Genomic DNA, 9,861 nt, shown 5'->3' with positions numbered 1-9,861 from the left:
GTGTACTCTGCTACACGTGCCGAGCATGTAGCCCTGGTACGCCGAGTGTTGGGTAGACTGTTGGAGCATGACTTGTATGTCAAGGCAGAGAAATGTCTGTTTTTCCAGGAGTCCATCTCCTTCTTGGGTCATCGGTTGTCCGCGTCAGGGGTGAAGATGGAGATTGACCGTGTGTCAGCCGTGCGTAACTGGCAAACCCCAACCACTGTGAAAGAGGTGCAGCAGTTTTTGGGTTTTGCCAATTACTACTGGAGGTTTATCCGGGGTTTTGGACAGGTAGCAGCTCCCATTACTTCCCTGCTGAAGGGGGGCACGGTGCGTTTGCAGTGGTCAGCTGAGGCGGACAGGGCGTTTTGTAAACTGAAGGACCTGTTCACCTCGGCTCCGGTGCTGGCGCACCCGGACCCCGCTTTAGCGTTCCAGGTAGAGGTGGACGCGTCAAAGGCCGGTATTGGGGCAGTACTGTCGCAACGCTCAGGCACGCCACCTAAGCTCCGTCCCTGCGCTTTTTATTCTAAGAAGCTCAGCCCGGCGGAGCGTAATTATGACGTAGGGGACAGGGAGCTGTTAGCCGTAGTTCAAGCCCTAAAGGTGTGAAGGCATTGGCTTGAGGGGGCTCAACACCCTTTTCTCATTCTGACCGACCATCGTAACCTGGAGTACATCCGGGCAGCTAGGAGATTAAACCCTCTTCAGGCTAGGTGGAACATGTTCCTGACCCGGTTCGTTTTTAAGATCACTTACATCCCAGGGTCCCAGAACGGTAAGGCAGACGCCCTGTCCCGGCGGTATGATACAGAGGAGAGGTCCATTGAGCCCACTCCCATACTGCCGGAGTCTTGTCTGGTGGCACCGGTGGTATGGGAGGTTGATGCGGAAATTGAGCGGGCGTTACGCACCGACCCTACTCCCCCAGAGTGTCCAGTGGGTCAGACGTACGTGCCGCTCGAGGTCCGTGATCGGCTCATTTATTGGGCTCATACGTCACCCTCCTCTGGACATCCAGGTATTGGCCGGACAGTGCACTGCCTTAGTGTTAAATACTGGTGGCCAACATTGGCTAAGGATGTGAGGGTTTGTGTCTCCTCCTGCTCGGTGTGCGCTCAGTGTAAGGCGCCTAGACACCTGCCCAGGGGGAAGTTACAACCCCTGCCCGTTCCACAACGGCCGTGGTCTCACCTCTCGGTGGACTTTGTCACGGACCTTCCCTCCTCCCAGGGGAATACCACTATTCTGGTCGTTGTGGATCGGTTCTCTAAGGCCTGTCGTCTCATTCCTATGCCGGGTCTCCCTACTGCCCTACAGACCGCTGAGGCTTTGTTCACCCACGTCTTCCGGCACTACGGGGTTCCCGAGGATATAGTGTCTGATCAGGGTCCGCAGTTCACCTCTAGAGTCTGGAGGGCGTTCATGGAACGCTTGGGGGTCTCGGTTAGCCTTACCTCGGGTTACCACCCGGAGAGTAATGGGCAGGTGGAGAGAGTAAACCAGGATGTGGGTAGGTTTCTGAGATCCTATTGCCAGGGCCGGCCGGAGGAGTGGTCGGGGTATATCCCCTGGGCAGAGATGGCTCAGAACTCTCTCCGCCACTCCTCAACTAACCTGACCCCTTTTCAGTGTGTGTTAGGTTATCAGCCGGTTCTGGCACCATGGCATCAGAGCCAGATCGAGGCTCCTGCGGTGGATGAGTGGTTTCGGCGCTCGGAGGAGACGTGGAACGCTGCCCATGTCCATCTGCAGCGGGCCATCCGCAGGCAGAAGGCGAGCGCCGACCTCCACCGCAGTGAGGGTCCAGTCTACGCCCCTGGAGATCGAGTCTGGCTCTCGACTCGAAACCTGCCCCTTCGCCTGCCCTGCCGGAAGCTTGGCCGGCGGTTTGTGGGGCCATTTAAAGTCCTGAGGAGATTGAATGAGGTGTGTTACAGGTTGCAACTGCCCAATGACTATCATATTAACCCCTCATTCCATGTGTCTCTCCTCAGGCCGGTGGTAGCTGGTCCACTCCAGGAGAGTGAGATAAGGGAGACCCCTCCGCCCCCACTGGACATCGAGGGGGCTCCGGCGTACTCAGTCCGGTCCATCGTGGATTCGAGATGTCGGATGGGGGGTCTACAATATCTCGTGGAGTGGAAGGGGTACGGTCCGGAGGAACGGTGCTGGGTGCCTCGGAGGGACATTTTAGATCCATCCCTCCTGACTGAGTTCCATCGCAGTCATCCTATGCGCCCTGCTCCACGTCCTCCTGGCCGTCCCCGAGGCCGGGTTCGGCGCACGGCTGGAGCCGCGCGTCAAGGGGGGGGTACTGTCACGAATTCCGCCGAGGCTGCTCCTCCTCCTTGTTCAGGCAGGCTTCGGCGTTCGTCGTCCCCAGAGTACTAGCTGCTACCGTTTGATGTTCTCTGTGTTTGTTTGGTTTTGTCTGTTTGGTGCACCTGTGTCTTATCCTGTCCTGATTATGTCACCTATAAGTTTCCTTTGGTTTTGTTTGTAGTTGTGTGTTGTTGTACGCCTGTCCGTTGAGGTTTTGGATTTTGCATTCTTGTTATTAAGTGTATTGACGCACTGTTTGCGCATCGCTTATGTTTAGTGTTTCACACACTGTTTTGCGTATCGCTCGCCTCCGTTATTTGAGGCCCTTTATTTTGTATTGTCATTTGCTGACAAGTAAAGTCTGTTTGGACTAAGCTTCTGTGTCCTGCGCCTGACTCCAACACCACATCCACCTCAAAACACTAACACCTGCGCCTGACTCCTTCTATCACAGTCCTCACACCATCTACTGAGGTCGGATTTAATTGATTTGAGCTTTCTGTTAAAGTTTCTGGCAATGGTTTTATTTAAGGAAGGAAATATATCTATTCCCAAATATTTAGAATGGAAAACGATTGGGATTCCATAAGTCGAGATGGCGTCAGGGTCTTGAGAGGCAACAGGGCAGATTTGGTTAGAGTTATTTTATAACTTGAGATGGAGCTGAATTTGTCTATGATCTTCAAAGTGTTTGGGAGGGTTTGAGATACATTGTCTAAGTAAGATATTGTCAGCGTATATTGAGATGACGGGATCCGTAGAATTGAGAGATTAGTGTAATTTCTTTTGATTGTCGAATTGCCTGGGCCAGGGGCTCCATAGAAAATAAGAATAGCAGAGGTGAGATCAGATCACTTTGCCTGCTACTTCTAGTTATTCTGAATGGAACAGAGCAGGTATTGCCTGTTATTACTATGGCTGAGGGATTGGCAAATAATATTTTAATCATATTAATGAAATTGAAGCCAAGTCCAACCAAAGATATGACCATTCTAGTCTATCAAAAGCCTTTTCTGTGGTCATATTGTTATTATGACCACTGTGCAACACATGGCGAATCAACACACTCCCTGGGTAAATGTCAAGCCAGGTCCTAACGAGATCTGGGACCACGGCGGGGCCCACACTAGCACGGACGCTTCACTCACGCTGTCATTTGCATTCTACCGGGGTGACTGTACCAGAGATTATTCCACAGGAGAGAGAGAGAAGGAGGGAGGGAACGAGAGAGAGAAAGTGAGAGAGGTGGAGGAGGAGGTGGTGGTGGTGGAAGAAACTCTGAGGAGTTCAAAGCCACGTCTTTGGCCCTGTAGCGCCTTGTCAACCCAGGCACACTGCCTGAATGTCAGAATAAGAAATCCTATCACACCAGTATGCACGTACAGTAACATGCCGTGAATGCATAAAAACAAGGCTTCTTGTTGCTAAGCCAATGGAACAAGCCAGTTGTCTCCAAGCTCTGGTTGGTTGTTATGGTTGCAGGCAGGGACTCTAGTCTAGGTCACATGAATCATTTAGCAATGAAGAAGTTTGTCACTCATTAATCAAGAGAAGCCGGTTCATGCAGGAAACCAGAGTGATAGCATCAGCTGATATTGCACCAATTATATTCATCACTACTTTACTGGTGCCATGCTGTTGCTTTAACGTGCGTTACCTGCTATGTATGTCTGTTTTCTGTTATCCCACCACCACCCCAGCCTCCACCTGTTTGGCTCTGCTTTAGCTTCAGTCAGGGGGATTGGTATAGCATACCTTGCTCACTGCCTGTAATTATTATTATCTTAACATGATGCATGCTCTGGCAGTGAGCTACTCAGAAGGAACGGAGCCTAACACCAAGACTAATGTATTGTATACGTGGCGTTTCCTGTCTGAAATACCAGAGTGATCCGATGTTAACTTTATCTGTACATTGTCAGCCCCTAAAGGGTCAAACGTTGGCAACATGCAGGATGTTGGGCAAAATACCACATACTGTACACACCAGGGATCATAAACTAGATTCAGCCGCGGGACGATTATTTTTTCTTGAGCGGATGGTCGAGGGGCCCGGAACAGAGTTACAAATCATTTGTAGACTGCAAATTGACAGCAAGAAGCCCAAACAGATATAATGTTTGACTAAAACATAATCATTTCAAACCTTGCTTACATTTGTTTATGATCACGTTGTCTTTCTATTATGCGTGGGAATACTTGGGAACAGATTTCCTGAATAAAAATCACTTGGAGCTGATTTCCTGTTGTTTTTATGTTGTTGTTTTTTTTGCTCAAGAAACTTAAGGGGCCAAATAAAACCACCCACGGGCCGCCAATTGGGGAACCCTGCTGTACACTCTTAGAAAAATGGGTTCCAAAAGGGTTCTTCGGCTGTCCCCATAGGAGAACCCTTTTTGGTTCCAGGTAGAACCCTTTTTGATTTCAGGTAGAACCCTTTTGGGTTCCATGTAGAACCCTCTGTGGAAAGGGTTCTACATGGAACCCAAAAGGGTTCTACATGGAACCCAAAAGGGTTCTACCTGGAACCAAAAAATATTCTTCAAAGGGTTCTCGTATGGGCCGAAGAACCCTTTTAGGTTCTAGATAGCACCTTTTTTTCTAAGAGTGTAGTTGGTAATTGAGTGTTAGCCTAATTTGATTTCTTGTAAACTATAGAGTAAGCGATATCAGACAAACTGATGTAAATCTGTTTCAAGTGTGTCCCAACATGCGTCAAGTGTTGTTGCAAGCTACTTATCTGCAGTTAATGACAAAGTAAACTCAATGTGTGCCTACAGCAAATAAATCTATATTGGACGGAGGCTTTTTCCCCTCACGATCAGTCTGCTTTTTAAATAGAAAATCCATAATCCTATCAATAAGGTGCAAAAGGGTGGCAAAAAAGGTGGGTTGCTGTTATTAAAGGTTGTGGAAAATGTAGGTCTATTATTGCGTCTTTGCAGTATACAGTGTGTGAAGGACATTATTGCAGTGTAGCTTGATTGTATTTTGTTCTGAAGGCTGATTCAGTCACCTATTATGTTCATCAGTATTATATTATGTTCATATGTCAGTCCTCTATGCGCATATGTATTTCCTAGACCATGCTGTTATGGAACTACCCAGACAGTGCCACCAATTTGCAGCAGCTTTCTGAGGTGTCAGTTTTCCTCACCAGACTTTATTTGAAGGCGCAAGATCAGACACATACTCAGCAGCATCTGCTCAGCGCAGCATTTTTCTGTTCTGTGTGTGTGTTTGTGTGCAGAGATGACACAAGGGGAAATAGCGTGTTATAGCATGAACACATTCTTATTCAGAAAAGGCAAAACATTTATCAGAAGTCCTTCTCAAAAGAAATAGGCCTATCTTTTTATTATTTGATATTATGGCAGATAGATTTTATAAAATTAAAGTCTTAATATTGTGGGCTATAGGCTATACATTCACAAGTTGCCAGGACAATTGTACCCTGCACCACTATCCAGCATGCATTTGGTAAAAGGGGGTAATTTGGTTTGGATCATACATTACATCACAGTGTTTATCCGGGCCCAATTGTTCGTCATGAAAATGTGGGCTGAACAGTTGATCTACTTTGATTTTTCTCTTGTAATTCTTCAGCCTGTCCTTCACAGCCCTCTGACTATGTAAGCTACCACAGAGTGCTCACAGACAACAGTTCCTACTCAGGCTTGAGTTTTGTAGCTTAATGATGCCCCCCAGTCATGGCTTTGTGTCCACTGGTGGCCTTGGAGAGCGACTGCCAGTTCCAACAATGCATCAACTTCTGTATGCCTTACAAACCAGATAACAAAACATTCACTGAATGTAGACACACATTTCTTCTCAGAAGTTTCCAACTTTATGTTCTTGGACTGGCTAGAACAGTGGTCACCAACATTTTTCTAAGTCAAGATCACTTTCGCAGTCAAAAAGCAAGCCGAGATCTACCGCTCAGAAGAAAGAAAAACATGACTTAAAAAATGTAAGCCTATGCAACATTAACGTAATACAAACAGTTATGTAGGAATGAGGTTTACCACTGGGCACAGACGTCAATTCAACATCTGTTCCAAGTTGGATCAACGTCATTTCATTGAAATTACGTGGAAACAATGTTGATTCAACCAGCGTGTGCCCAGTGGGCTGTGCAATAGACCTAACACATTATCACAGTATATTGGCTATGCTTGGCCTGCCAATATTGTTCAGCTCAGACCACGTTATATTTCAAAACTCGAGCTTTGATAACAAAATAGGCCTAGATCAGTTGTTGTATCACTTGCAAGGCACAGCTGAGCACAAATTGAAGTAATTTGCTAATTATTTTTATTTTACTGGACTGATGGTACCTGCATATGATCAGAGGAGGGAGAGAGCAGCAGATGGTCCACCTCTCACAGTCCCTGCTCTCTCTTTTCCTCTGGTGAGACTGGCCGGAGAGAGGGGACACCGTCTTCCACCTGATGGCGAAACTCAAGTCGCACTGCATTATTTCTGCCTCAATCACAAATTCATGTTGTTCCTATGACCAGAGAAAGTGAAATATTCCTTAATATTAGAATAGACACTACGAGCTGATAATAAAAACGCAGGGCTATCTATACACTTTTATACTCATTCATTGCAGCTGCAACGTGAGTGGAAGTAGGGAAAATAGCCTTTTACGTTTTGTTAATGTGTTGAATAAAAACAGTGTTGACAGTGCTGAATAAAAACTTAAACATGAACTCCCTCATTAAAACATCAGCCCTTTGCTGTATTCTTTGACAGTCTCTCTCTGGTCATTGTTTTAAAAGTTATGAAATCTCAAGTAGGCTTGTATCAAACTTTGCTGTGGGGTCATGGAAAATGTAGTTAGGCACAGTGATTTGAGCTATCCGATTGGCCAGCGCAGTAGGTGCACTTGATTTAGCCACAGCTCTCCTGGTCCGCTGGGTAGGCGGCGTTTGTCCTTTCAGACAAATGAAATGGTTAAAAATGGGAACACTTTGCCTACCCCGGCGCACAGCAGGGCTTCTGAATCAAGTGCACCTACCGCCAACAGTGCAAGACCAATAAAAGAAAATAGGAGCACAAGACTTTATCATTGGCTTTTCTACAGAAATGTTTGGTGATCAACTAGGACCTCTGGTCTAGAATGTTTCAACGAACAATGGTACTATAGGAGTGGTAGGACCTGTAGGCACTATATGCTCCAAATAGCATGTCTAAATCACTTTCAGGTTCATTTACTGTAAATAACTTTTTTAAATTAGTCCTATTAGAACATTCTAGAAACAGGCCACAAACAGATAAACAGCCTGGTCATTGATCACCCATCAAAGATGGCTGCCGCTGCTCTGTATTTGATGCTCTCCTTAAACAGTGGCACCTCACAAGAATGAATCAGTGATGTCCCACACAGAAATAACTTTAGTCATTTGGAGGTCTGCTCAGGGTTTTTTTTGGGGGGGGCAGGGGGGGGGGAGTTGGATTTGTTCTGAGTGATAGTAATGAGCTCCAGGAGACAGGCTCGGCGTGCTTCCCGTCGACACGGCAACCAATTATCGGCCCGCACCTGTCCAACTTGGTCGCAGCTGTACGGAACAGTGAAGCAGTCAGGCTGCGTGCTCCAGTCCCTCCCCACAGAGCAGTGAGCATTGAGCACTGCTTCCAATTTCCTATTCCTGGTTGTAATGATGATGGAGCCTGTTCTGATCCACAGCCATCAGCGATCAGCTCTCCATTTGGGTGTCAGCGCCCATCATATTCCCCATCTTGTCTTTCTACCCACCAAACCTACTGAGGTTTTTGTTACTTGTCTCTGATGTCGACTCAGACTACAGTATACTGCTTTTACTTTCAACAAGCTCTGTGTTTGATTCTTAAATACTGTGAACACAATAGAAGCTACAGCTGGCTGAGTAAAAAAAATAAAAATGGTTAACATCTATGTATCATGTTGATAAATGTATTTAACGGTGCAAGGAATTGTTTGCACATTTGCAGACGCTCGCTGTTACACGCCACACAAATGTCCATTATCATTCCCCTCCCCTTGATAAATAATGCATTTAAATGACATGCATTTCCAGAATGGGGGATATGGATTGTGTCTCTGGGTCACATGGCCTGAATTTTGAATAAGAGAAAATAAAATGTATTCCTTAAATGGCGGATTTAATATTTTAGCATTCTTTGTCACATATTACTTTTCTCTGCACAAAGAGAGCCCTGGCCACCATGTTCCTAATCATTTAAATCCACATGCAATCTCGCTCAGCCATCTTAGCCAGGCCTGGCCATCCATTAGCTACTTCTCATTTCAGGGAGAAGCTGCAGCCCCATTAGTTCTGCCATGCTCGGCTACATTTCCATATCGTTCCATTTCAGCGTTTTCAGCCCAGAAAATGGGAAAAGTTGCGGATTAATTCCAACTAATCCTCAATTTTTCTATTGCCTTTAATTACTTGTTCTGGCCTCTGACATGCTGAATGGTCTCCAGCAATAACTTGACTTGGACGCGTTTCCCATTGTGACTTTAAGAAATGTTTGCTTATGTTTATGCTTCTCTCTCTCTCTCTCTCTCTCTCTCTCTCTCTCTCTCTCTCTCTCTCTCTCTCTTTCTCTCTTTCTCTGTGTGTGTGGTCTCCTATAGTTTGGTCATGAGTGACACCTTCTTCTGGTGGATCCTCATTTGAGATGACTAGTAAACTAGCTAGGCAGGTCATTTTTCATTTCTGGACCATTTTCATAAAGGTTTTAGACAGCTGATGTGGACTGTGAACGGATGCTTGTCCAAGTGGTCTACTTAATGATCCCTAAATGTTACACTCAAGCTCTGTAAGAGTCTTCTGTCAATGTCTATGGTAACAGAACTGGTGGGAGCCACTTGCATTTTACTGGAATGCATTGTCAGACAACCGCTAAAAGGACACAGTTATAATGTGCCACATCATCTGTGTAGAATCCATGTACACATTTTTTCATAGTGAGTCATCAGGGAGTTGGAACAAGGCGATTGGCAGGTGTGTGGGACTCCTCTGAGTCACCTCGGTGTTATGATACCCCCCTTGACAGCCCTCCTGAACAGCACATTAGTCACCGTGGCCATCCAAGTAAAGCGGCCGTTTATGCCCCTTTGCGTTCAAAGGAGGCCCCAACGAAACGCGCTGATGAAAGTAATCTAATACCACAAATTAGCCTGTCACTTAGGCCGGATTATAACCCCCGTGAGAGCACGAGCTCAAATAACTTCTGCTTCAATGTTCCTGGATGTAAATGGGAGAAAGAGGGAGAGAGGAGAGGGATGGAGGAGGAGAGGGAGGGGGGAGAAGGCGAGAGGGAGGGAGGGAGGAGGAGAGGGAGGGGAGGAGAGGGAGGGGGGGAGAGGGAGGGGGAGAGAGGGAAGGGGGGAGAGGGGGGGGGGGGGGGGGGGGGAAGGGAGGGGGAGAGAGGGAGGGGGAGAAAAGGAAGAAAAAGGGTACCTTTTCCTTTTAATCCGCTCAATCAGTCTCTGTGTAATTAAATATATTTTCTTCGTCACCCCCCTCTCCTATACCACCCCATCCCCCCCAACCTCCC

Source organism: Coregonus lavaretus (genome assembly GCF_964263955.1).
Source record: "Coregonus lavaretus genome assembly, chromosome: 13".
NCBI lineage: Eukaryota > Metazoa > Chordata > Actinopteri > Salmoniformes > Salmonidae > Coregonus > Coregonus lavaretus.
This window is presented reverse-complemented; position numbering follows the sequence as displayed.